Source organism: Ahaetulla prasina, chromosome 17 (genome assembly GCF_028640845.1).
Source record: "Ahaetulla prasina isolate Xishuangbanna chromosome 17, ASM2864084v1, whole genome shotgun sequence".
In the NCBI taxonomy this organism is placed as follows: Eukaryota; Metazoa; Chordata; class Lepidosauria; order Squamata; family Colubridae; genus Ahaetulla; species Ahaetulla prasina.
Window position 1 is genome coordinate 752,701 of NC_080555.1, and position 7,213 is coordinate 759,913.

Consider the following 7,213-nt stretch of genomic DNA (forward strand, 5'->3'; position numbering starts at 1 on the left):
GTTGGTAGCCATTGTTTTTTTTGCAGTTTTAATTCTCCTCTGAAGTCTGTGTCTGTCTTGTTGGGTCGCAGTCTTGTTTGGCTCTTACTCGGTATTAACCAGATTGGAGCAGCAACAGCAGCAAAGAGCTCAGACCTGATTTGAGCCCCATGTCCATAACAGATTATATTGGCTGCGAGGAAGTAGCTACGTTCATGAGACGAGAGACACCACCGTGGTTCTGCCTTGGATCTCTTGCAGGCAGCCGTCGCTCACGGCAGCCAGCACAAAAACTCCAACCTCTAACCATGGTTTACAGCTCAGCCCAGATTGCAAACCCGACCTGTGGGGGGGGGAGGGGAGGGGGGGTCTGTCTGTATGTATCGTGATCAAAGCAAGCCAGAGATTCAGGTAGGGTATAAACCAGATTGGCACCCACAGAACAGGCAAGCTTTCAAGCCATCATGGTTTGGCGATTGTGGTTCTGAACACCGGAGGGTGGGCGGGCCGCTGTTCTGCCTGTGAAGACGGATCAGGGGACCCTTTCTCACCCCTCCACCACCCGCTGCTCTTTGCTTCTGAGTTATTAATTTAAGAAGGCTAATGCCTGCTAATCTTCAAACACGCAACTTTCCAGAAATGAAAGGAGATTATCTATGAATTCCAGCAAACCACCAGCCCTCCCCCCCCCTCACTTTCACCCCACTGATGACTCTTGCTATTTCTGGTTCCCAAAAAAAAGGACCTCTGTCACTTTGGGGATGATTAATTCCTCGGAGGAGATGGCCAACTTTTTAATTATCTCCATCCAAGGGACACCTGTGATAAATAAAGCAGGAGAGGGGCTGTTATCACCAGCTCCTGCCCTAGTTTGGTCCCCCCTCCCCCCTATTCCCCCCCCTTTCTCTTTTTTCTTGAAAAAGCCAAATATTTAGAGTTGAAAGAAGTTTTTTTTTTTTTAAATAGTAGAATGTCTGTATGGCTGGTGGCTTCAAATGATGTTTTTCTTGCTCAGTTGCTTGTCCAAAAGGCGAAGAAATTTGTTGTGAATGGGATGAAAATGAAAATATCACCCAAAATGAGTTGCAACCAAGGGGAGTTGTCCAGGGTGGGTTGGGGCCAGAGGTGAAATCCAGCAGGTTCTGACAGATTCTGGAGAACCGGTAGCGGAAATTTTGAGTAGTTCGGAGAACCGGCAAATGTCACCTCTGGCTGGCCCCAGAGTGGGGTGGGAATGGAGATTTTGTAATATCCTCCCCCTGCCACGCCCACCAAGCCACACCCACCAAGCTACACCCACAGAACCGGTAGTAAAAAAAATTGGATTTCACCACTGGGTGGGGATTCCAACTGCCCCTCCTTGGCCAACCAGAAGAAACATTTAACCAAGTTACAGGAATCCATTTGGAAGGAAGTTGACAATTCAATTGAATTCCTCATCAAAGTTTGTGTTGCAACCCCCTGCATTTCTCCAGAAGGGGTGGGGGGAAGCTGACTCCTACTCCTTGGCACAACCATCCTGCCAGGCTTGGTTGACACAGCAAAACCGCCCTGGTTGGCATTGGTTTGCACCCAGATGTTCACCTGTCCAGGATGGGGTCCTTGGCTTGGGGAAACAGAGCCAGAGGTGGCAACAGGTGTTTGTGTGACTTCCTTCTCTGTGGGTTGGAGCCAAGCAATGTGGCACCATGCCTAGCGTGACATGCCCGGACAGGCTGCGAAGATGCTGGGAGAGACTATGGGGCAGGTTTTGGAGGCCCAGATTAGGGAGAGAAGGAGAGGGGAGGAGGATCAGATACCTGCTGGGGAACCTGTTTGGTCTCCAGGGCTGGCTGTCCACCCTCCCCCCTCCCTTGCTGGGATTAAACCGCCATCTCAACTCTACAAACCAACATCGATCTCTCTCTCTCCCTCTGTTCTGCCTGCTTTCACAGCAAGCCTTTGGCCTTCCCCACTTCTCCCCTATTTTGTGAGGGTGGGGGCTTTCCAGAAAGAACTCTTCCCCACCTAATGACACCCCCATCCCTCTTGCCTCACCCTGCCCAGGACCTGTTAAAAACGTGATAAAGCAGCAACCTTAATTAGATCTAGAAACCTGGCTTGTGGGCAGGAACCTGTTTTCCCAACGCTGAGCTTTACCCCGAGCTGGGAGAAAACCGTGTAAAAATTATCTCGGAAGCAGGGAGTGACCAAGGAGGGCGTCCAGCAACAGCTCTGTTGGTGGTTGCAGGATAATCTGGGGATGCAGGAGAGCTGCCGTGAACCTATTTTTGTGGCGGGCCACCTCCCAGAAGGGACGATCCCGCCCTCCGCTTCTTGGGTTTCCTTTCTGCCCTGTTGGGTCCAAGAGCAAGGAGGCCCGAAGCGGCCAAAACACCACCAGCGGGTGCCAAAACAAACGTGTGTGTCTTTTTGCAAGAGGTCGCAACCCTCCTCCCAGGCAGTTCTGCTGTGACAGCAAGACGGGAGGAGGGTTTGTTTCCCTTTTGGAAAATACAGGAGAGTGAAAAAAAGAAGGAAGAATAACAGCCCCGCAGACAAACACCCTCTGGATTTCTTTGGCCAAAGTCTCCCATTCCTCTTGATTCTTTCCGTGCAGGACTTCCCCGCCCTGCCTTTAAGCCCATCTTTCCTAAATTCTGAAGCAAGGAAAGGAAAATCTGCTTTTAAAGCTAAATTCGGAAGTCGTCTTCTCGGGCCTTGCAGCCTTCCTTTCCTGCTTGACAACCAACCCCCCCCCCGGCTTTCTCCCCACCACAGGAGGAGCAGCAGCAGCAACAGCAGCCGTTTTTGAGCCTGGGGGGTCTGCAGGCCTTTCAGCCTCTCCTGCCCTGAGGGGGGGGGAGTAGAGAGAGGGGGTGTCCTTTGCTGTGCCAGATTTTGTTGTCTTTCCTCCCACGCTTCCCCCTTTGTTCCGGGGGTGGGGGGGGGCTGGAGAAGGTGGGGACTGAAAGACACACATCTGGCATTGTGCAAAGACCTTCTCTGCAAAAGAGGTCTTGAATTGAGTTGGGGGGGCTGGGGGATTGATATGGGGAGCTGCGGAGGGGGATCTACCTCTTCCTCCCCTTGCTCCAATTCTGGAAAGCCAATGGTTGCTCTTCTGAATGTGTGTGTGTGTCTCTGTGTTTGTGTGTGTGTAGTGCCCACCGTCATCCCTGGGCCCCAGAAGGCTGCATGGAGGCCACCAGCCGAGAAGCAATTTCCTGGCGCTGATGGAATTGTGCAGTGCAAGGATTCATTTGGGGGGAAAGAAAAGACATTTTACATTCATTCGTTTATCCTTCTCCTTCCCCCGGGAAGGTGGCTGGCTGCCCATCCTTTCGGTCCCATCCTTTGTGTGGAAGACGCATTTCTCCAAAGATACAAAACACCCCAGACTTTTTGTTCAGGTCCCCCAAACCCCCCCACCCCCCCGCCTCCTTGCTGATTTTTTTTCCTGAGGAGGGGGTGTCGTGTCTTCCACCAGGTGTCTCTTTTTTTACTCACAAGGCAAGTCCCACAAGGGGGGGAAACCAGAAGAAAAATGGGGGGGGGGAATATTACTTTTAAACCCCCCCCCATCCAGGGACCCGAAATCCTCCCTTTCAGGGCTGAAAGATGCTCTCTTGACATGCTCAGAGATGCCCACCCAGATCACTGAGCGTGCTTCGATGATCCCCTTCCGCTCCCCTTCAAATCGGAAGTCCAGAAGAGGCACCGGCTCCCCAAATCCCTCTTACACGCTCCTTTTCCTTGTTTCCCCACCCCTCTTCTCGTCCCCCCCTCCTTACGGGGGCCCTGCTCCCTGCAGAGGAAGGGTGACTTTTGCGCAGACCGAGACAGATCAATAAATAAATGGCGAGGCTTAATCCACTTTGCCACAGTTCAATTGGCATTCATGGCACGGCCTGGATCCATACTTCCTGGGGGGGGGTGGGAGAAAGGAGGAGGGGAGGGAGAAGGGAGACCAAGTGGGGGGGGGGGAACGACGACAGAAAAAGTGGATGCTGTGAAGCGTCAATTGGTGCTTTGTGAATGCAGCTGCCATTTCTTCAAGTTAAGGAACAGTGTTTTGTCAACCTTGGCATCTTAAAGGTGGGTGGACTTCAACTCCCAGAATTCCACAGGCAGCATGCCTGGATTTTATGCTGGCTTAGGAATCCTGGGAGTTGAAGTCCAGAGGTCCTGCCTGCCTGCCTGCCTGCCTGCCTGCCTGCCTGCCGAATTCTGAGAGGTGAAGTCCACCCATCTTCAAAAGACCAAGGTTGACAAAACACAGGTTTTCTGTGTTGTATGAACCCACCGAGCCCTAGCAAACAACTGCAGTTTTTGGCCAAGCACAACGGTTTAGAAAGGAGGAGCCCTTGGGGAGATGTCCGAATCTCAGCCAGATTTTTTTTGGGGGGGGGGTCCACCACGGGCAAAACCAGTTCCTCCTCTTGTGCCTGAAACTCTCTTGCCCTGCTCCACACCTCTGTCATCACCAGCAAGGAAGTCCCTGGCTGCCGAAACTGCGGGTGGAGGAGAAGAACTCGGGGTGGGCCGAGACACCCCACAAACGGCAACGAGTCTGGGCTTGCGTGTTGATAAGCATTTCCTCGGATTATTCTTCTGCAAGCCACAACTTGGTGTTTGGCAGCTGTCAAAGGGGCTGCAAAAGATGTCTAGGAAAATAAATCTCCACCTTTGGGGTGCAGAGAGGCAGGCCAGGCTGGAAGACTGTGGGGCGACACCCCCCCAACCCCTCACCAGCTTGGAATCTAGGGAGTTGAAGTCTGACCCACCTGCAAAGAAGGGGAGCAGAGTTTGAAAGAGGGGGCTGGTGGCCCCCAACGTAGAATCTGGGTTTGGGGCCTCAATATATCAGAAAAGGCTGGGCAGTTTCCAGATTCTACAACCCGTCCAATGTTGCACCCTGTGGCCCAGGCACATGGGGTGCAACATTGGAGGGACTGCAGAATCTGGAATCTGCCTAGCCTTTTTTGAATGTGTGTCCCACTCCCTTTATAAATCTATTTTATTCCAGGCTCTTCTTTCAACTCCTTGGAAAATCATCAGCAGTTCTAAGGCTCATTTCCTTGCGAAATTTGTCCCGGAGAACTTCTGGGAGGGGGCGTTTAGCCTTCAGTTCCCGCAGGAGGGGGAGGGAGGTTAAGGCTCTTTTGGGGGAGAGGAAGGGAGCCCAACACCCGCACCCACCCACTCACCCCCACTCAAACATCAATCTCACAAGGAAAAAATATTTGCAGAGCAGAGTAAACAAAAGTTTGCATAAACCAGAATGCAAAAGTGGTCCTTCTGCCCTCCCCCCACCCTCCTTGCTAGCCCCTGGGGGGACAGCGCCCCCCCTTACCATCCGCCCCTTCTCTGCAGGCAGAGAGATGTTTGATGGTGCAAAAGGCCCCCCACCCCGGCAAGGTCCCCGGGCACCGGCCCCTCCCTGCAGGAAGCAGCTGTTCCGAGGCCTTTCCCGTTGTACACTTTTAATTACCCTTCTCGCTAATGGATCCGCTGGCAGCGGCTAATGAGCTCAGGCAAGGGAAGGGGGGGAGCAGGGGGGGCGCCCCGTAGGGAACTTTCTCCCCCCTCCTCGCCCCCCCTCCCGTCCTGTTCGCAATCTTTTCCGCTTAGGGACGGGCGGGCGGCGTTTCTGGGCCATTCCCCTTTCATTTACGGAAAAGGGAAATAAATGGATGAGGTGGTTAAAAAAAAGGTACTAAAAGGGACAGAAGAACACACACACACACACAAATTTTGGCACCATCCCTCCACAGTCCAAAGTTTTCCTGGAAAATCTCTGCCTTTTCCGACCTTTTCCCCCCAATTTCCCCCCCCCCCATTTTTAAGGGGGGGGGGACATACTGCTTCTATGCAATATGAACTTTTCATTGTTTGGCCACGGTTTTCTCTCTCTCTCTCTTCCCCCCCACATCCAATCCAGGAGTGACCCCTTGGGGTGGCTCCTCGGCTCCTCCACTGTGGGTCTCCCCGCGTGGCTCGTTGGTCACGGAACTGGGGGGATGGGTGAGCAGATTCCCACGCCAGGGCAAGACGTCTCTCCGGTTGTCGCTTTTGCGGTTCTTTTGTGTGTGTGCGTTTTCCGGAGCGGCGATTCAGTGGGCTGCGCCACGAACACGCGCGTGCACAGATCCCGGGGATGGTTTTCCTGCCGACTGGATGGGGAAAAAGCGGGGAGGTTTGTCAACTCAGCTCCAGCTTCGTGGCCCAAAGTTTCCTCTGGAGGTTTTAAGCTTCGTGGGTTGTTTTTTTTCCTCTCCTAGTTTAGCATCTTCAAAATCGCATTTTATTATTTTTTTGGTCGCCGGGGCTCCTTTGGCGGAGAAGGGGCTGCGGAGGGGCCGGCTCTCCCCCCCCTTCAGCGAGGGGAAAGAAAGACACCCCCCTCCCGATTTAAGAGTCCCCCGCCCGAGTCTTCAGATGCTCCTGGGGAGGGGGCTTCTGCACCCGGGAGAAAAGGCACGAGGGGGTCCGGAGCCGCCCCCCCCCGCGAGGCCAGGGGTCTCTCTTTTCCCCCGAAGTGCTTCCTCGGCCGGCCTTTGAAATCCGTCTAGATACGGAGCCCAAGGCCTGCGGGCGGGGATGATGGGGGCGGTGGTGCGAAGCAGCCGGCAGGTGACAGCTTGGGAAAGGAAGCTCCGTTGAGCCTTCGGGCGCCTCTGCCGGTGTCAGTTGCTTCCAAGCCCCCAATGTTGCCGCTGTCTCTAGCCAGATGTTGAGCCCCGGAGCGAGCCTCCCCCCTCCCGCTGCGGTCCAGCTGCCAAGCTGATCTGCCTCCCCCCCCCGCCTTCCCAGCCTTCCCATCGCCTCCTTGGACCCAGCAGGCCGAGGATGATGGACCGGGGGGACCCCAGCATACCAGAGTTCGGGCTCGCTTCTGCCGCAGCCCCCGGCCCTCTCCCCCTCCCCGGGTTGCGTTTGGACCCCGCGACTGGCCGACCCTGCGGGACCGTCGTCGGCCCAGGTCTGTTGATGGGCCGCGGGGATGCTCTTCAGCGGACGCCCCCAAACCAAGGAAGCCTGCGGACCGAACTTTCTTCCGCGAGCCCGGCCGGGGAGGGAAGGGGCCCAAGGCGCCCCCCGGCTGCACCCCCACCCCGCGCGCGAGCAGAGCCTCCCCCGCCTGTCCCCTCTGGGGGGCGTCCGGGGTGGGGAGCCCTCCGGAGGGTCGGCGGGGGGGTCGCGGGTGGGGGAGGGGCCGTCGGGGAGGGGGCGGAGCCGCGCGCCCGGATTG